A 22,366-nucleotide genomic window follows, 5' to 3' on the forward strand; every position below is an offset into this window, starting at 1 on the left:
GAAAAGGGAAGCTAAAGAAGAAAAACTCTGGTTTACAAATCTTAGTCTGGCAGTGCCATGTAAATTAATTGAAAGGCAAACTTTGAAGATGGGGAAATCAGTCCAAGCAAAAGGTAATCTGAGGACTTAATCTGAAATCTAACAGTAGAAAAAGAGAATGAAAATGACAGTAAGATCAACTAAAGAATAAGAAATTGAAAATATTTCTGAAATATATTAAATATAAGATATGGAAATGATATTATTACAAAGGATATTATACAACACACCAATCTGCTAATATTAATTTAATCACCTTTGATGCCTTTAAATTATTTAAAATATTAAACAAATTATTATTAGTAATATTCATGTTTATTTTTTACAAGATGGTAATGTTATTCCTAAATATGTCACACTTGTCACATTTGCCATTAGATGATCAATCTACCAAGAGTCTTATTCACAATTCTAACAACAAGTTACAAAGATTGGATGTCCTGGAATACCAGGGGCAGAGGTTCTGGAGGAGAGAAGAGAAGCAGGCACGTCGTTGGTATTGGTTGCTGCTGAGTAGCTGTAGAACTGGATTCTGCTGTTAATTGTTGGTGGCTGGGTTGGAGTGCACTCTGGAAGGCAGGAGAGAAAGAGATGGAGATGGAGAGGGGCAGGATGCCTCAGGGTCTTCTGGGCTCCCTGTCTCTCACTTTCTCCCTCCCCTCCCCCCAGGGTACACTCTCCACTCCCTGTAGGTCCAGCTCATCTTCAGATCTCTGAGACAGGGCCAGTGGAGTGCCTTGGTAATTTGAGGATTCTCCGTTAATAATATACTCAGAAGTTCAGTAACCAGTTATCTAGATTTTGATCCTATCTATTCGGGGGTGGGGGGTCATACAAAACTCACAGATAAAAAACAAAAACTATAAACCTCTGGAAGAGGGATTACAACATATTTTCTTAGAAATCCTTTCTGAAATGCAAAATATTTCAGTCTGATTTGAAAACATCATTTATTAAAAGTGCTGTTTGTGGGCAGAGCACTATGCAAGATTTTATTGATATTTGCTGGCAAAAACATTCTTATTCTCCATAAAATTTTGATTTTTTGTAATTGAATGAGAATTATATAGTGTAGATTGAGTAAACAGTTGTAACTGATCAAAATTGCTTCTCTATGTCAATTTTCTCAAGTGTTTTATTGATTTTCCTAAGCAAATAATCCTCAAAGTTCCTAAGAGGCATTTTTATCATTTAAAAAAAAAAAGAGAGAGATAGAGAAGAAAGGGACTGATTAACACAAAATTCAGTACGATGTTATCTGTGTAGGAAGGGAAGGAAGAAGGAGGGGCTTGGGAGGAGCTCAAAGTTCCAAAGATATTGGTAATGTTTCTCCAGTTGGATATGGTACACAAAGATGTGCACCTTATTTATTCACTTACTAGTGTTTTTGAATTTATGCAAAAGATTGTATTTTGTGTTCAGTTAATGTTTAATAAAATAACTTAAAGAAAACATTTATAAGACATGGTGCTGGAAAAAGTAACAAGTCCATTATTTTTAAAAATATTAGGGTTATGGAACTAAGCAATTAATTGAGTTTTCTGTTCTAATCTAGAAAACAGCTTTAGATACAATAGGGAAAAGGGAAGTGCAAAAACAAAAAAGAGACCCAAGTATAGTGCTAAAGAATTTCAGCTCCTCCAGTGACTCCTTGCCTGAATGGGGCCAGCTACACAAACAGGAACACCGACTCCTGTCTTACCCTGAAAGACTTGACAACAGCATGGGGGTGGGTGCTTAGCATGGCTTTTCCCAGAGCTCAAATCAAAGCCCAGGAACACAGACACCATTTTCTCTCAAAACTATAGATTAATATTTACTGACTGATAACGATGGGTACAAGACACAGAGTGACAGAGGGCTGGACTCCCTTGTTGAGAATGCTCAGTGGGAGCACCAGTAGGGTCTATTTGCTCAGGGATTCAGTTTAGTGGCCTTGCTATCTGTTTGCTTCTACTCTTCTATTCAATCTTTGTTTTTCTTTTGGCAACCCCATTTACTCTGAATATTTGAAAAAGTGCCCTAGGCTTCATTACGAAGTGAGATCCTAATTCAGGGAGAATTAAAAGAAATCTACATGCCTTGGGTACATTCATGACTTTCAGTCTCTTAAAGCTGAAATGGAGTTGAGTCAGTAGCCTAAAGGTGAAGCCTCTAAATCCCTTTATTGCCCAAACCCCTATAATCTCTTTGTTTTAACAGAGTCTACACAAGAATGGTAGCAGAACTTCCCAGTTAACATGTCAAGAAATCTCTACCTCAGATAAGAATCAAGCTCTTTGGGTTTACTCACTGCACAAAATATTTAAAACCTAAGGAGGCCATTTAGGGGTTGTTTATTTTGATGAGCAGATAGATTCGTTTGTTTTGTAAAAGCCACATGCCCATTTTGCCTTCTTGGGGAATTTTTGTTCCAGCACCTTATCATTATTTGCTACCAAACTTCATATCTTTTGTTTGAAGCATCTAAAAATAAAAATAATTGTTTAAATAATTTTCTCTTGAGCTTAATTTGGTAATTATCACATCATGTTTGTCAATATAATGACTGAATCAGATGTGGCCCAGACATCATTTTAAAAACCTTCTGTAACCTTTCCTATTATTTCAAGTTATAGTAGCTACACGCAACATCTTGATTGGATCAATAAGAAACAAAAATGTACTCTCCTCTGTCATTTCAAAGTCATCTATTAAAACAACTCAAATATAAAATTCAACTGTGGTGGAATACAAATAGAACAGAATAATGAGGCTTATGTTTAGAAATGCAGAGAGCATTTTGGAAAGTATTTTAGGAAGAATTAATCTAATTCTTACTATTAATATTCTTTCATCCTTTGATTTTCATTCTTGGACATGTGGCTGTCATAAAGAATTCTAAAGATTCATATTCCTTTCTCTCTCTCCCTTCTCTCCTTCTCTCTCTCTTTCTCATTTTCATGCTGACATACCTTCCTACACAATTAAACACCGTAGAGAACCAGATATTTTTTCCTCAGACAACTGAGGCTGATGTGAATTTCAGAAATGATATAGAGGACCCTGGAAGAATAACCCTTGAAATAATAACAGGTTAGGTGAATTCATATTTAATTAGGTTCTTAGCAAATATGCAGTGTATTATTAATGACTGCTTATTTACTCAGAAACCATGTTTGTTTTTGGCAAATTAATTTGATGCCATGATTTAGAATAATACTTGGATTACTTTAACTGCTGTGAAGGTACTAGCAATGTTATATTACATGTTCTGTTTAATCACCATTGCTAAGGCTACACAAATATGTAAAAATGGTTAATTAATAGCATTTATTTTGCCTTTATTATTCCCCCAAAGTTCTAAACATTAGAAAATACCATTGAAAAGTGAAAAACCGCTACATATGGCAGGAACCCAAAGTTATCTTTTGCCATCATTGTAAGGAATCCTGTGCATTTTATATATCTTGATATCCTATGTACAGAAAGTGACATCTACTGGAGAAAGCAGAACTGAATATTTACTTTCCAAACTATTCTTCTGCTAAACTTCCAGGCAAGTTGTGCTATCCTCAAGATTATTCAAAATATACAAAGCAAAGGAAGTTTTTGTTTGTTTGTTTGTTAATTTAGTATGGTGTAAAGGCTGGTTTGTTTTGCTTATTATTTTTTCAGAAGATGCTCCTTGGAGCAGAGTGGCTTTGGGGCCCTCATAAATTATTTTGTAAGAAACACTGTTGAAGACGTCGAGAAAACACCACTGTAGCGCCTTCCCTTCAGGGTGACACTGCGGTTTCACATTACCACCAGTCATCAAGTGAAGACGACTCCACCTCAACAGTTAGTCTGAACATATATGTGGAAAGTGTGTAATTCTTTGAATGGTCTGAAACTAGGAGTTATAAAACAAAACATGGGATTAGAATACATAATGTCTCACTGCTGAAAAGTCAGCTACTTTATGGCCTAATAATTTAAATTTACTCATTTTAATAAAATGTGTGCCTTAACTCCATGATCTAGTTGGACTGTTGTTCTTAGAGCATTGGGGGATATGACACAGTTGTTTTCACTTGAGGTCAAAACTATGACATGACCTAGAGCACTGAGAGACAGCGAGGACCCCAGCTTCATTCTTGTGACAATACTCTCCATTCTTCAAGTAATTGCTTTCTCTCAAGGAGGACAAAAGCCTTTTGCATCTTAATGGAAGCTGCTACGATAGTGATTTTTAAGACTTAAAATGTGTGCATAGCTACATTTGGCTAGTTTGTGAATATCCTAAGACAATGACAGTGACTAGAAGTCCTATATTTTCCAATTCTAGCCTATTACGTATGTGGTATTTCCAAAATGTCTTCCATATTTAGTTTTGCTATATAATCCTCTGTAGTTTAATGTCATATTTCAGCTTTTACTTTTTACAATTATTTTGTAAACTTTGATTGCATGTTTACGTAATAATGCTCTTGCGCTCCCTCTGCTGGTCTTGCTAATTAACAAAACCAGTGCCCAAGTAGTCCTGCTGGGCATCAGTGAGAGTGAGCACATGACTGATAAGATGGACTCTGTTCCCTGTTGGAAGCCAATAAGAAACCCATGTTGAGTGGCCGCCGTATGAAAAAAAAAAAGAGGCCAAAAGAAAATGTGCTTGTAGATTGTGAAAATGAAAACAAAAGCATGATTATTTTTATACCTAGAAAAATTTCAAAGCAGTGGACAGTTCACACATCTTAAGAATATGAGTATCTTTTCAAACATCAAAATCAGTTATTCATACTTTTTAAAAATATGTATGCATTTAGGAAAAGACAAGGAACTTTGTATATCAATTTTGTATCTCCATGTTCACACACTAGAAGATCAAATAAAAGGTTATCTGGCTTTGTTGGTAGGACTCTGAACCTGGATTAGATATACAGCTGTCCAATGGATCAGCCTCCCACAACCTAGAGTTCCATTATGGAGTTACAAGGAGAATGACAGCACTTGGCAAATCCCAGGCCTAATCATAGCACAGAGAAGTGACTTTTGGAAGGTACATTACCAAGCAATTAGGACCCATTTAATAAATTACCCCTTACGGAACACTTTGAACCCTAGTGGTCTGAAGAGGTTAATGCACCTCTCACAACTGAGTGCTACTCACTTTCCAGGGGTAACTTCAAGGCCACAGTTAATCCAAACCTTCTTCTTATCATTGGCCTCTTACTCTTGAGGCACTTCTGTGGTCTGGCATCAGTGAGCCCACACACTTGCACTTCCCCCTGTGCAGGTCACATGCCTCATTTTCTTACAGCTGCATTCGCTGGGCACAGTGCTCATGAGACCGAAAGACTTTGTGCTGTACATTAACTTCCTTTGGCTTTCATGCTGCTCATTGGGAATCTTTCTGTTTTCTTTTTTGTAGAGTTTTAATTTCTGGCTTTAGTTTAAATGTTACATCTGATGTAAGATACTCTCATCTGAAATTGTTGAGTAGCAACCACATTTTAAATGAATTGAATACACAGAACTAGATTTTGGGATATTATTAAATTTGGAAAAAAACCCACAGTAGATATATACTTGTAAACTAGAATCTTAATTATGGGTAGATACTAAAAAATTAAAATATAACTGCGAAGGAGCTTTGTTTGATACTAGAATATAATTAGTTTTTTAAAGTTTTATTTTAATTTAAATTTAACTTGAGTTTTTGGAATGAGAAGTTTGATGAAACATTAAGCTCTTTCTCTGCTATGGCCTGGGAAAGTAGTAGAAGATGGTCCAAGTCTTTGGGCCCCTGCATCCACATGGGAGACCCAGAAAAAGTTCCTGGCTCTTGGCTTTGGATTGGTCCAGCTAGAGCCCTTGCGGCCATTTGGGGAGTGAACCAGCGGATGGATGACTTCTCTCTCTCTCTGCCTCTCTGTAAATCTGCCTTTCAAATAAATAAAAAGTAATTTTTAAAGAAATCATCACGATTCCCAACACATTAATTGAATGCTTATTCTATCCAGAGCTCTGCTGAGAGCCCAGCAGTATGAGGTGTCCTACGGTTTGCAGAAATTTATAAATGTGCTGTGGAGCTAGAATTCAGGTACATGGAAAAATGACCACAATGAATGTGGAAAATACAAACACCAATTTGTATCCACATGGAAATTTCTGATGGAATTCAGAGAAGGAAATGGCATTTCTATTCAGAAAGGCTCCATGGAGACAATGACATTTCCTCAAGCCTTTGTTAGGATTCTGATAGGCAAGCTGAAAAATAGTAAAATAATACATGGTATCCCAACGTTGAGAAGTAATTAATGTTGCTATCAGTTATGTCTGTGAACATTCTTTATGGGATATGTTTGGGAGGCAGCTTTGCAACACAAGTCATCAGTGAGGTTTATGGAATGCTGTAATTGGCTTTACTTTCAGTACAGAGAGGCAAGGAATAAGACAAAAACACATTTTTAGTGAAATAATGTAATACAATATGGAAAGTATTGCCTATTGTCAACTTGATAGAATATATTTAAAGTTTTTAAAAAGCTAAATACAACTATGAAATGCCAAGATACTTTATTTTCCCAGAATATTTAGTGATTCACTAGATGAGTCACACCTTTCAAAAATTTCTGTTCCTTTCATCATACCTTGGAAATTTTCCATATTATAAACTGTGTTTTCTTACATACCTATATGAAACAAAAACCATGTTTGGAAATCCAGCCATGGCCTGAATCTAGAATATTATTGCAGTGTGGGCTTATATGAGCTGCGTCTTTTCCGATTGTGCTGTGTGGCTTGATTCTTATCTGAAATTTTCAGGCTTGCACTATGACAGTATCTTCACCATGTTCTAGTTTTGAAGGTCTGTGGAAAGACCTGAGTATTCTGTAGCACACTAGATGTGGTCATGCCTTGGAAGCCGACTTTCTTGATTGTATCTCATTGTGTCTTGAAACTAACTCTGACTTTTATAGCACAGTTTCCAAAGTGTCTCACTACTTTTAAAAATATTTATTTATTTATTTTATTTGTAAGACAGAGTGATAGAGTAGGGAGAGAGAGAGAGAGAGAGAAAGGGAAAGAGAGTGAGAGATCTTCTATCTACTGGTTTACTCCCTGGATGGCCACAAGAGTAGGGACTGGGCCAGGCCAAGGTCAGGAGTCAGGAACTCCATCTGGGTCTCCCACACGAGTGGCAGCACTCTAGCACATGAGCTATCTTCTTTTGCTTCCCAGGCACATTAGGAGGGAGCTGGATTGGAAGTAGAATAACTGGGGCTCTGACCAGCACTCTGATATGACATGGGTTGCAGGCTTCCCAAGTGTGGCTTAACCCACTGTGTCATAATGCAATGCCCTCTATTGTTTTGTTTTATTTATTTATTTATTTATTTATTTATTTATTTATTTATTTTGACAGGCAGAGTGGACAGTGAGAGAGAGAGACAGAGAGAAAGGTCTTCCTTTTCTGTTGGTTCAGCGCTGCGCTGATCCGAAGTCAGGAGCCAGGTGCTTCCTTCTGGTCTCCCATGCGGGTGCAGGGCCCAAGCACTTGGGCCATCCTCCACTGCCTTCACAGGCCACAGCAGAGACAACCAGGATAGAATCCGGCACCCCGACCGGGACTAGAACCTGGGGTCCCTGCACCGCAGGCGGAGGATTAGCCAAGCAAGTTGCGGCGCCGGCCCCTCTATTATTTTTTGATCACTGAGAAGTACACATTTTAAAAACTAAAACCCCAATTTTAGTTGTGATAGTGAGATTATATTGCTCTCCAACCATGCCTAGAAACCCCTTAATCTGGTTGCTAATCCAGAAGCAGGGCATGCCACTTGTAAATTTCCCTCTTATTTTGTTGCCTCTTGCATTATTCATGATATATCTGATAATATCAGAGAAGCTTTATTAATACTTGCCCACAACAGGCATCATTCCATATACTTTGAAGGTTTAAATTCTGGGATAAATACAGTAGTAGTAAAAGTAGCACAAGCAAAAGGAAATCACACTGTTGCATTTTCTAAGATTTCTAAATGCAGCCTAACAATCCATTAGCAAATTTTTACCAAGTGCTCATTGTGCTTGAGCATTGCCTCCCCGAAACACAGAACTCTAAGAGGAGTTCCCTTCCTCTCAGAACCTGAAGATTAGTCAGGGAAGCACTGGCACACAGGAGGAGCCAGCCAATGGAACTGCACTCTGTAATGACATCTCAAATAGTATGGCACAAATCATTCAATCTACAGACATGCGCTGTGCAATATGGCAGGCACTTCACCCATGTGGCTATTGAGCACTTTAAGTGTGGTTATTATAAATTTAAAGTGCCGTAAATGCAAAGTATATACTGGCTTCTAAAGACAAAGGGAATATAAAATCCCATTAATAATTGAAAAATATTGGTGGCATGTTGAAATAACAGCTTAGATATAAAAATTGAGTATCCTTTATCTGAAGTACTTGGGAACTGAAGTGTTTCAGATTTAGGACTTTTTCAGATTCTGGAATATTTGCACATACATAAGGAGATATCTTGGGGATGGGACCCATGTGTAAATATGAAATTCACTTACAGTTTACATATAACTTACGCATATAAACTGAAGTTCATTTTATATATTTTAAATAATTTTGTATGTGAAACAAAGTTTTTAAAAAAAATTTTTTTGACTGGCAGAGTGGACAGTGAGAGAGACAGAGAGAAAGGTCTTCCTTTTCTGTTGGTTCACCCCTCAGTGGCCTCTGTGGCCAGTGCGCTTTGGATGGTGCACCGTGCTGATCCAAAGCCAGGAGCCAGATGCTTCTCCTGGTCTCCCATGTGGGTGCAGGGCCCAAGCACTTGGGCCATCCTCCACGGCACTCCCGGGCCACAGCAGAGAGCTGGCCTGGAAGAGGAGCAACTGGGACAGAATCCGGTGCCCCAACCAGGACTAGAACCTGGTGTGCCGGTGCCACAGGCGGAGGATTAGCTTATTGAGCGGCAGCACTGGCCAACAAAGTTTTGTAGTGTGGAATTTTCTATTTAGAGTATCATGTGAACACTGAAAATGTTTTAGATTTTAGTGTATTTAGAATCCCAGATATTCAGATTAGGGATGCTCAATCTATATTGTGTTACATAAAAATTCTAATAAAGGGGCTGGTGCTGTGGTGTAGCTGGTAAAGCTGCCGCCTGCAGTGTTGGCATTCCATATGGGTGCCGGTTCAAGTCCCGGCTGCTCCACTTCCCACCCAGCTCTCTGCCATGGCCTGGGAAAGCAGTAGAGGATGGGTCAAGTCCTTGGGCCCCAAACCCATGTGAGAAGACCTGGAGGAAGCTCCTGGCTCCTGGCTTTGGATTGGTGCAGCTCCCATCATTGTGTCCAACTGGGGAGTGAACCAGCGGATGGAAGACCTCTCTCTCTCTCTCTCTCTCTCTCTGTGCCTCTCCTCTCTCTGTGTAACTCAGACTTTCAAATAAATAAATAAATCTTAAAAAATGCTAATAAGACAGATTTCACTCAGTCTTAATGTTTTCCACTTTTTTTTTTTTTTTTGACAGGCAGAGTGGACGGTGAGAGAGACAGAGAGAAAGGTCTTCCTTTTCTGTTGGTTCACCCCCCAATGGCCACTGCAGCCAGTGCACTGTGCTGAACCAAAGCCAGGAGCCAGGTGCTTCTCCTGGTCTCCCATGTGGGTGCAGGGCCCAAGCACCTGGGCCATCCTCCACTGCCTTCCCAGGCCACAGCAGAGAGCTGGACTGGAAGAGGAGCAACCGGGACAGAATCTGGTGCCCCAACCGGGACTAGAACCTGGGGTGCCGGCGCCGCAGGTGGAGAAATTAGCCTATCGAGCAGGGGCGCCAGCCGATGTTTTCTGCTTTTTAAAACCTGGCTTTAGGAAATTTAAAATTACAGATGTGACCCACATTATATTCCTAATGAACAGTGTTGCTATAGAACTTCAGAGAATGTTTTTTGCAACAAGTGTTGAAAAATTTGAAAGATTAGAAGGACTACATGAAGTCTCAGGTGGGTCTGGAAGGGCATGTAGTATTCAGATTAGAAAGTGAGAGAAAGGTAAGTGTGTGCTTGGATAGGAGATTAAAGAAAATGAACAGGTGTAGGATGGTAGGTGTTGGGAACCTAAAATTGGCCTGAAACGCTGGCATCCCATATGGGTGCCAGTTCAAGACCTGGCTGCTCCACTTCTGATCCAGCTCTCTGCTATGGCCTGGGAAAGCAGTAGAACATGGCCCAAGTCCTTGGGCCCCTATACCTACATGGGAGACCTGGAAGAAGCTCCTGTCTCCTGTCTCCTGGCTTCACACAGCTCTGGCCCTTGCGGCCATTTGGGGAGTGAACCAGCGGATGGAAGACCCCCCCCCCCCCTCTGCCTTTCCTCTCTCTGTGTAACTCTGACTTTCAAATAAATAAATAAATCTTTAAAAAAATCATTTGCCCACGACAATCATATGAAACGAGTTCTACCATATTTATTTCACCGATGGTGACACTAGGGCTTAGGTTGGCTCTGTGATTTAGTGAATCTCACACAACTAGAAAGAGATTGAAACCTCAGTGTGTCTGAACCCCAAAGCCTGTGCTCTTCACCCCACCACTGGAAGCAGATTTACCATGAAGTTAGTGAAGCTGGACTCCTCAGGTCCCACCTGTGTACGCGTCCTTCCATGGGAAGCGCTCAAGTGATGTGCTCCCAGGCTCACATGCTTTTGCAAAGTTTGCCACGTGACGCTATTTTAACCATAATCAACCCTAACTAGTCTCTGTTTCTACTTCGACTTCCCGCAGTCATACTTCCCCTCCATGTCAGACAGTGTTGGATTAGCCTTTTTGGGATTTGGCTAAAGGGAAAGTTTGGTTGGGTATAAGCTGGGTTTAATACAGTTTGGTTTTAGTGAGTTATTTATGTGTGTCACACTCACTCTCACTAAAGTTCAGTTTCTTCCTAGCCCTGCCAAGAAGGACTGGCTACCAGGAGTACTCTTACTTTCTGTTCCACCAGCTCACTTGGGGTCTTGACCAAAAGTACAGAGCCAGTGGTCATACTGTAAAATCTATTTGTCATTTGGTACTAGATAAATGTAAGTTCATGGAAGGACAAAAGGGCTTTAATGTAAAAAGCCAGAACTGAGGGCTGGCGCTGGGGCATAGTGGGTAAAACTGCTGCCTGCAGTGCCAGCATCCCATGTGGATGCCAGTTCTAGTCCCAGCTGCTCCACATCCAATCCAGCTGTCTGTTATGGCCTGGGAAAGCAGTAGAAGATGGCCTAAGTCTTTATGCACCTGCACCTGCATGGGAGACCTGAAAGAAGCTCCTGGCTCCTGGCTTGGGGAGTGAACCAGCGGATGGAAGACCTCTCTCTCTCTCCTTCTCTCTCTCTCTCTCTCTCTCCTTCTCTCTCTGTGTAACTCTGACTTTCAAAAAAATAAATACATATATTTTTTAAAAAGCCAGAACTAGTTTGTAGATAGTCCTTCTAATCCCCACAAGTGAGAAATCATCAATAGAGAACTTGATTCTCATTGAAACCCAGTCAAGGCCGGTGCTGTGGCTTAACAGGCTAATCCTCTGCCTTGCGGCACCCGCAAGTCCCGGTTGGGGCGCTGGATTCTATCCCGGTCGCCCCTCTTCCAGGCCAGCTCTCTGCTATGGCCCGGGAAGGCAGTGGAAGATGGCCCAAGTGCTTGGGTCCTGCACCCCATGGGAGACCAGGATAAGCACCTGGCTCCTGGCTTTGGATCAGCAAGATGCGCCGGCCGCAGCGGCCATTGGAGGGTGAACCAACAGCAAAGGAAGACCTTTCTCTCTCTCTCTCTCTCTCTCACTATCCACTCTGCCTGTCAAAAAAAAAAAAAAAAAAAAGAAAGAAAGAAAGAAAGAAACCCAGTCAAAACGGAATATGCTTGATTAATCACCTTATAGAATTATAAAACAAAGTATAATCACTTTGCATTTTTATGTAAATCATGTAAAATGGAAGAATTCCTGTGTTGGTAGACACAGCCTATAAGAATCCAAACAATGAGACTGACTATGTGAAGTTATCTGTTTTTGCATCCTAATGTATGGAACTTTGTTTTTAGTCCATCCAACACACCTTGATCTGGTGGCATCTGGTGGTTCAAGATGATGTCACACTCAAAATGGCCAAAGACATACCAAGTTTTTATCAAGTGCATTATAAGAAAAAATAAATTAATTTTCTCTTCTATTATAAATTCACTGTCATGAAGAAGTATGCAGCCAAAGCATGGTCTTTAGAGGAGGTATCAGTTGGTTAATGAATAGAAACATTGTACAATTTTCTGGACATTGTGACATACTTGTCAACTTTCATGAACTCTTACGGATTTAAGTTGACACTGAACACTTTTTCTTACAGACAGCCTTCTAAAGAGATAGGTTATGATTCAGGCACTATAAGACCCAGATTCATTCTTGAACCGTACTGGATAGCTTCACAGGAGCCATGATGGGTGCTGAGGAAGCAACTGTGATACACCTGGTTGATGCTGTAGTGCAACAGGTTAAGCTGCTGCCTGCAGCAATGTCATCCCATATGGGTACTGGTTTGAGTCCCTGCTGCTCCACTTTCAATCCATCTTCCCGCTAATGTGCCTGGGAAAGCAGTGGAGCATGGCCAAGTTCTTGGACCCCTGCACCAACATGGGGGACCTGGAAGAAGCTCCTGGCTCCTGGCTTTGGCCTGACCCAGCCCCGAAGAGAACCAGTAGATGGAAGATCTTCTATTTTTCCCTCTGTAACTCTGCCTTTGAAATAAATAAATAAAATCCTTTAAAAAAGTTTATCTAAGTAAACAAATTTCATGTGTTTTCTATATACAGATTTAGGAACAGAGTGATACTTCACACCCTACCCTCCCTCCTGCCCAGGTTCCTATACTTCCTCCTCCTTCTTCTCCTATTCCTCTCAATTTTTACAATGATTTACTTTCAGTTTACTTTATACACATAAGTTTAAACCTACACTAAACAAAAACAAAACCAAAACCAAAATCAAAACCAAAACCCTAAAGAATGTGTGGAAGAAGGTCTTTGTATTATGCTGTTGATTCTTTCAACTTCCCATCACAAAAGAGTATATCCTGACACCTGGCTCCCTATTTGCAAGTAGAGAAAGCAGAGCCTGCACAAATTCTACATTAAATACTACATTACACACCTTAACTTCCACAACAGAGGCTGATGGTCACATTCATCGCCATCACCTAGATTAAACTGCTTCTTACAGTGTAGTGTTGTTGCAGCAAGAGTGTTGTAGGAGAGAGAGAGAGAATGAATGGGGGAGGGTGGGAAGAGGGGAAGGGAGTAAATGAACATTTATTGAGGGCCTTCTTCTGTGCCGGCCCTAGGTTATTCACCCTCACATGATTATCTTAGTTAATGAATCTTCAAATGTCTGTGATATATAAAGAAATATCTATGAGGCATTACATTCTTATTACCTGATTTTATGACTTTGCCAGACATGTCTGGGCTGCTCATAAACTGAGAATAAAGGTAGAGAAGGAGGGCTCTAGAGTCACACTAGAAAGTTCAGATGGATGGAATTATGAAAAAAAAGTCCCCATTTCATTGGACAATGCTGTGGCGATGATGTTGCCTCGGAGTACAAATACTTCCCACTCCAGAGAAACATCGCTGCAGCATACAAAATAGGGCTCAGATTTGCAACAAGCAGCGCTTTTACACTCACTTAGGAAAGCAATTTAACAGATTTAGAAATATGCATCTTGTTAATCGAAGTGAGGTGAAGCAATAGTTCTGATTCATGTTTCTTGAATCTTCATGTGTGTTTCTAAATTTGACATCAAGCACTGGGAGCTGCACATGATATTTTAAACTGCCAATAGTATCTCTTAGGATTCAAGCGTCCGTGCCTTCCAGGGAGCACTCATGATTGCATTTACTTGCTGGGTCATACTATTTTTTTGGTGACCTTTATATTGAGAAAATGACTGGTCCATATAGGCCTCTCTATCTGCTTGGTGTCATCTGAGCCAGGAGCTTCCAAAACACATAGAGAAGATACACCTAATCCATAAGCACATCTCCTATGTGTGTGATGTTGCATCTGTACAGAGTAGATATGAATTATATCACTCCCTGCCCCCACTCCAAGTCACTGCTACCTAGCGTGGCTTTCTTTGGAACAGACCTTGGTATCAATATTTTCACACCGTGGCGTGAACTGCTTTCAAATATTGCTTGGTGACCTCACTATACGATTCTCTTTCTTGTGAGAAATTAGTTTCAAATATCATTAAAGCTTTCATGTCACGCTTTTCTTTAAAAGAATACAAGGTACTTTTTGCAAATGATACACGAAATCATGGGTAAGCACCACAATGCAAAACATTCTGAAGGTCTGAACTTAGAATCAGGGGAGAAGTGTTGAAATGCGAAGTGTTTGCAGCTCCATGGATTCTTGGATCTGACCAATTTCATTTCTCTGCGGACTTCTCTGGAGGCATGTCTTTAATGTGAGAAGACTACACGTAGTAAATACATTGGCGGGGTGATGCTGAGCTTGTTTCAACTTGAGGTGCCACCCTCAAAGCATCCCTTCAGATAGTGCTTGACAAAGAATTGGCACCTGGTGACTCTTGCCCTAAGGGTTCTCCAGGACACTTCAGAAGCAAGTAGCCACGCCAAAATATTTACCTTGAAATAAAGGTTATATATGTCCAAATCAGTGTATATTTCTGACAATAGAATTTCAAAAGAAAGTAATTTTTTAAAATGTATTTTGTGTGCGCCTTTTTGGTAAGATGTCCTTTTGCAAACATAGGGCCCCCTACATAAAATTGTTATGGATTTAATCAATTTCTAGCTTGCTGGATGGGCAAGTTTAATCCAAACATTTGAATGGTTCAATAATCAGGAATAATTATCAATGAAATTTGAGGTACCAAGAATTTGGGGTGAATTTGATCAATGAAAGTTGCCCAAGAGCTTGGTTTCAGCATGGTAGTTCAACCTACCAAAATGATGTCGTACTGTATCATATTCAATTTATTAAAATTAAAGCCACTTATTGCCAAGGAAAATTCTGAGAAACTGAATGACAATAAATCTTGTTCACTGGCATCAGATAGAATGCTGACATTGGAGAGCACCATGGACATTTACTGAATTAAATATCAGCATCTAGTTTTTCATAAAAATTTCAAGTGATACATTTCAACCACGACACTTTCTGGAGCTTTGAACACTGGAGAAAAAGAATTATTTATTATTAATTTGTACATTAATAATGTAGGAATGTAAATATTTTGAATTTTTCATTGTCTCAATTTTGTACCAGGAATGAAAACTTTAAACAAGTGCAGCTAGGAATAGTTATGCCTTGTTCCGTGACAGTTTACTCCATGGATTATTCACTGAAATTGACGCTGTCTGCCTGGTCATGTCTGATGCTCCTTCTGCAGGTTTCAGAATTACTCACTGCAACCCTGGCTTTGTGATAGAACAGGCTTTTCCCTGTTCTTGGAAGTTTTGCATTTTGTGATGCAATCACAGTACTTAATAAGTTTTGATTCAGTGTGTAGAAAGGATAGAAAGTTTATCAAAAAAGCAAAAAACAAAACAACTCGTTGATATATATATATAATCATTTTTTTGAAAAAATAAGAGTCCTACACTAATCAAGTTATAAAATAACTTGAAATTGAGTAAATTGATCACTTTTAATAATTTGGTTTATAAGTTTACTGCTGGTTTTGTTTCTGTTCAGTTTTTAAAATTTTTTTTGGCAGAAACCAAGGCCATTCTGGCATAATAGCCAATAAGTGGCTACCCATACAAAGAAGAAAGAAATGGGTTATTGGCACACGTCTTTATGGTATGTTGCTGAAGTTTTATTTTCATTTCTTATCAAAATTATCAAATAATATCAAATTTTATTAACTCCGATTTGACTGCCTAGCAGTTATACAGTATCTTTTGTAAACTGTGTGTACTGGAGTATTTAAAGTAAAATACCTAAAAACAAAGCAATACCAACTGCTTCCAGTTTACAATCTTGCATCTGCCATTTATCCATTTATTTATGATTAGCTACCAGAGCTGACACCAGATTCCCTTCCTTTGGAACCAGTTTACTGCTCTTTGTTTTCCTGTTTGAAGTGGAGGAATTTAAGTGCAATGGGTCTGTTTGGACTTTTGAAAGAGTTATCTTATCAATCTTGAAAATCATTTGTTTCTGAAGTCCAGGCATCAAATAAAGGTGGATCCATAGATCAGGTGACTTGAAGTCTAGGATGTTGGGATGGGGCAGGTAGCAATGCGCCTTATTAAACTGGTGAACATAAACTGATAATTGTTTGGAACTAAAATTTATAGCTCATTTAAACATGGTAGAGTTCTGAAGACTTGAGTTTAACTTAAAAACATTTCCTCAATGATTTGTTCATTGTTAATGCTCAGAAAATGTTAACCACTACATTCAATCTTTTTAAAAAGTTGGTGTTCTTGGGCCAGAGCTGTGGTATAGTGAGTAAAGCCACTGCCTGCAGTGCCAGCATTCCATATGGGTGTCAGTTTGAATCCTGGCTGCTCCACTTCCGATCCAGATCTCTGCTATGGCCTGGGAAAGCAGAAGATGGCCCAAGTGCTTGGGCTCCTGCACCCATGTGGGAGACCCGGAAGAAGCTCCTGGCTGCTGGCTTTGGATTGGCCCAGCTCCAACTGTTGTGGTCATCTGGGGAGTGAACCAGTGGATAGAAGATCTCTCTCTCTCTCTCTCTCTCTGCCTCTGTAACTCTGCCTTTCAAATAAATAAATCTTTTTTTTTTTTAAAGGTTAGTGTTCTTTTAGAAGATTTTTGTCTGTTATTCCTCAAATAGGAATTACTTTTTCATGAGAAAGGTATTATAGACTTATCTAAATTAAATCTCATTCCATTTAAATTTTTCCACCTAAGATCTTCCATTGTGCATGTAGTTCTTTCTACTTTGGTTTAAAAATAGCTATTTACTCTTTCCATATGGGCATTAATTTGGATATTTTATTTAGCACTGCTCTCAATTTGATCCCTACAGAATCCCACTGTCCCTAATTTGATGATGCATTGCTAATGATTGCATATTATTTATAGTCCATCAGCCAATTTGTGAATAGTCCTAATGTGACAGAATCTTACCAATGTCTCTTTTTATTTGTTTCCAATCAAAATCATAGGAATGTAAGGAATCTGCTTATAACAATCTTTATTAATAGTCTTCATGGTATGTTTTTTTATTTTTTATTTTTATTTATTTATTTATTTATTTTGACAGGCAGAGTGGATAGTGAGAGAGAGAGAGAGACAGAGAGAAAGGTCTTCCTTTGCCGTTGGTTCACCCTCCAAGGGCCGCTGCAGCCGGCGCATCTCGCTGATCCGATGGCAGGAGCCAGGTGCTTCTCCTGGTCTCCCTTGCGGATGCAGGGCCCAAGCACTTGGGCCATCCTCCACTGCCTTCCCGGGCCATAGCAGAGATCTGGCCTGGAAGAGGGGCAACCGGGATAGAATCCGGTGCCCCGACCGGGACTAGAACCCAGTGTGCCGGCGCCGCAAGGCGGATGATTAGCCTGTTAAGCCACGGCGCCGGCATGTTATGTTTTATAAAGAAGATGATATATTTGTGCCATTTTTGTTTGCTTACATGTAAAATTATGTTACTTAAAGTGAAATCCTCAATATAAAGTGTCATCTAGCACAAAGAAGAGGTGAAGATTTGACAACCTGTTTTTGGAGAACTTGTTACCATTTTGTTTTAAACAAAAATGTATGTATTCGATAGGCAGTGACAGAAAGAAATACACAGACACACAAATTGAGAGAGAGAGAGAGAGAAAGAGAGAGAGAGATCGATCTTACATCTGCTGATTCACTTCCCAAAGGCCTACAATAGCTAGGGCTGGGCCACCCAAAGCCAGGAGCCAGGAAATCCACCTGGGTCTCCCACAGGGTGGAGGGATTCACAAAACTTGAATTGTCATCTCCCAGGTGCACTAGCAGGAAGCTGGATAGGAAGCAGAGGCAGGTCCCAACCCTAGGTATTCTGATGTGGGATGCAGGCACCCCAAATAACTGCTTAATCTACTGAGTCAAATCACCCATCCCTTGCTGCTCTCTTTATTATCTTGGATGAAACACTAACATTTTCTTGTCTTTATCCTCACCAGACCACCTTCCCTCCCTTCGGACTTTGTAGAAATTGGGGTAACATAGTAATCCAACCCTGTGTCATAGTAAGAGTAACATGAAGTAACAGATAAAAATGAATCTGGATAATGAAGATAAAATCGGTACAGTCCTTTTACAAGAACATGACTGCTGATTCACTCTTTGAAGGGGCTCTGATATCTTCATACTTTGGCAGATTTTTACAGTGTTAATGACATTTATATACATGGAACAGGTTGTTTTATTTGTTAAATAGGAATATTATGTGTAGGTGTTTGGTATAGTGGTTAAGATGCTGCTTGGGACCCCCAATCCCGTATCAGAGTGCTTGGGTTCAAGTTCCAGGTCTGCTCCTGATTCTAGCTTCTTGATAAAAGGTACCATAAGAGGCAGCAGGTGATGGCTGCAGCAACTAGATCCTGACACCCACGTGGGAGGCCAAGATTGAATTCCCATTTTTGACTTCAGACTGGCGCAGACTCAGCTGTTGTGAGCATTTGGTGAGCGAACCAGCAGATGGAAGATCTCTCTGTGTCTCTCTTTTTTCCCCTTTGTAATTCTACCTTTCAAACAAATAAATAAAATATAAATAAATAAATCTATCTTCAAGAGATTTATTTATTTATTTGAAAGGCAGAATTACAGAAGGAGAGAGAGAAAGAGAGAGAGGGAGAACGAGGGCCATCTTCCACTGCTTTCCCAGGTACATTAGCAGGGAGCTAGACTGGAAGTGGAACAGCCAGGACTCAAACTGGCGCTCATATGGGATGCCGGTGCCACAGGTGGCAGATTAACATGTTATGCCATAACACCAGCCCCAATAAGTAAATCTTAATAATAATAATAATAATAGTAATAATAATAATGGCATCTCAGTGTGAGGAGACAGAGGACTAATTGGTAGATAGGTTGTCCAGGTCGGAATGAGGAAAGGGGAAATCTATTTAAGAGGGTACAAAATGCTTCTCCGCAAAAGCTACCTTTAGCAAGATAAAAGTGCTGAATCCCACTCCCAAGTTTCCAGTTTCTTTCACAAGAATAGCAAGGAAGTAGTGATTCCACCTTTCTGAGTTTTTGTTTATAATGATAATAAAAAGGAGAAATTGCCAGTCACCACTCTTGCTCATTCGTTTCTGCAATGTCTTATGTGGTTTCTAGTCTTTGCCAATCTTGTAAAATAACCCTTATACAAATCACCTATGGCTTTATTTTTTCTAGATTATTTTACTTAAAAGACTTTTATTAATATGAAATACTTGTACATTTTCTTATGGGGTGCAATGTAATTCTTTTAGAAAGCTTTTATTTCATAAATATAAATTTCATAGGTACAGCTTTAGGAATATAGCAGTTCTCCCCATACCCACCCTTCCACCCCCACTCCCATCCCACCTCCTACTCCCTCTCCCATCCCATTCTTCATTAAGATTCATTTTTAATTATCTTTATATACAGAAGATCAATTCTATACTAAGTAAAGATTTCAACAGTTTGCACCCACACAGACACACAAAGTATAAAGTACTGTTTGAAGACAAGTTTTACCATTAATTTCATAATACAACAGAGGTCTGGGGGCTGGTGCTGTCGCACAGTATAACCTCCACCTGTGGTACTCGCATCCCATATGGGCGCCAGTTCTAGTCCCAGCTGCCCCTCTTCCAATCCAGCTCTCTGCTGTGGCCTGGGAAAGCAATGGAGGATGGCCCAAGTGCTTGGTCCCCTGCACTCGTGTGGGAGACCTGGAAGAAGCTCCTGGCTCCTGGCTTTGGATTGGCACAGCTCTGGCTGTTGCGGCCATTTGGGGAGTAAACCAGCGGATGGAAGATCTCTCTCTCTGTCTCTCCCTCTCACTGCCTGTAACTCTACCTCTCAAATAAATAAATAAATAAAATTTTTTTTTAAAGAACAAAGGTCCCACATGGGGAACAAATGCACAGTGACTCCTGTTGTCGATTTAACTATTGATACTCTTATTTATGACGTCAGTGATCACTTGAGGCTCTTGTCATGAGCTGCCAAGGCTTTTGAGTACAAGAACTCTGTCATTATTTAGACAGGGCCATAAGCAAAATGGAAATTATCTCTTCCCTTCAGAGAAAGGTACCTCCTTCTTTGACGGCCCGTTCTTTCCACTGAGATCTCACTCACAGAGATCTTTCATGTAGGCCATTTTTTTTGCCACAGTGTCTTGGCTTTCCATGCCTGAAACGGGCTTTTTAGCCAGATCCAAATGGCTTAAGGGCTGATTCTGAGGCCAGAGGCGCAATGTAATTTTAAAGACATATACATAGCATAAGGTAATTAATGCAGGCAACCAACAGCCTTTCTGCTTCCCCGTTTTTTTTTTTTTTTGAGACTTCCAGTTCCTCTCTTCAAGTTCTTTATATATATATATTATATGTATTAATATATAATATATTAATACATATAATATACCTTTGTGAATTATAGTTACCCCACTGTGCTATGGAACACTAGAATTTATTACTTTTACCTGACTCTGTTTTGGTACCTGTATGGCTTTTTCTTTTTTAAGATTTATTTGAGAGGGAGAAGGAGAGGGAGAGGGAGAGGGAGACAGAGAGAGAGAGAGATACATTTTACACCTGCTGGCTTACTCTTTAAATGGTTGCAACTGCCAGTTCTGGACAATTCCAAAGCCAGCAACCAGGAACTCTATCCTGTTCTCCCCTATAGGTAGCAGGGCCCCAAGTACTTGGACTATCAACTACTGTCACCCAAGCATATTAGCAGGGAGCTGAATTAGAAGCAGAGTAATTGGACCTTGAACCAGCACTCTAATATTGGGTGCAAGAGACACAAGCAGTGGCTTAAACCTGCTGTGCCACAACACCATTCTCCACCTATATAGCTTTTATGGATGGACTGTAGGGAGGTAAATATGATGGAGTTGAGGTTTTTTAAAAAAATTATTTATTTCACTTTACTTGAGAGGGAGGGAGGGGAGGAGAGAAAAAGAGAGATTTTCCATCTGCTAGTTCACTCCCCAAATGCCCGCAACAGCTGAAGCAGGGCCAGGCTGAAGCCAGCAGCCTAGAACTCAATCTGTGTGTTCCATGTGGGCAGCAGGGACCCAATTACTTGATCCATGATCTGCTGCCTACTAGGATCTGCTGCCTTCCTAGCAGGAAGCCGGGTTGGAAGAAGGCTGTAGGACTCAGACCCCACACTCTTTTACCTGATGCACACATCCTAAGAAGTGTCCCAACCATTGAGCTAAAAGCTCACCCTGCAGTTGAGCTTTTGAAATGCTAGCTGGAATGATGCGCTGCTTAGGATTGGGAAGAGAGTGCCGAGGAGTGCTACATTCATGCTCCCGTGGAGCACGAGTGTTCTTTTTGCAGGAAAATGATGGAGTTTCTTCAAAACCTCTCAGGCCTGGAATTCTTCATGGTAAGTCCAGGTTATAGATTCAATATTCACACAGAGAAAACTGTTAAATCTCCAAGGCGAGATATAAATTTCCTGCCCCAGTAGCCAAAAATCCCACCAATTTCTAATATCAGCTGGAGCAGCAATAAATGAATTGTTTTTCCTCTAAGTTCTAAGATCTGGGATAGGAGTGGGAGGTTCATGACTCTAAGAGAAATCTGGAGGAAATTACAATGACCCCCTCGGCTCTGTGAATTTACACTGATACTGTCTTACTATTTCTTGTGTAATGGAGGTCATTCCCTATCCCCCACTTTGTGTGAAGGAGAAAAGTACCAAGGAAAAGCTTTAAATTACTCAACAACATGAAAACTATTCACTGCACATCCTCTGCCACAAATAAGCAGCTGCGCTTGGAATCTGTGAGAAAATGAGAAAGGAGTTGAGGAATGAAAACCTTAATGAATTAAAAGAATGAAATAAAAGTCGAAGCGCTATGAATTCAAACGTAACACGAATCTCAGCAAAGAGCCACGGGGATGATTAAAGAAAGAGGAAATTTTCTGTGTTTCAGAAGGTGGCTAGACACCAGACACAGAAGGCAGCTTGATGGAAGTCTTTAGCTTTTTGAAGACTATAGCGAAATCTGCCAACTAATAGGAGAAAGGGAGGTCACACTGTGAAATTAATAGCCAGTAAATTTAGAACAAATAAAACAGAAATGCTTTTGCACAGGATTTAAGCAGCCCGTGGCACTGGCGACGGCAGG

Source organism: Lepus europaeus, chromosome 11 (assembly GCF_033115175.1).
Source record: "Lepus europaeus isolate LE1 chromosome 11, mLepTim1.pri, whole genome shotgun sequence".
Lineage (NCBI taxonomy): Eukaryota > Metazoa > Chordata > Mammalia > Lagomorpha > Leporidae > Lepus > Lepus europaeus.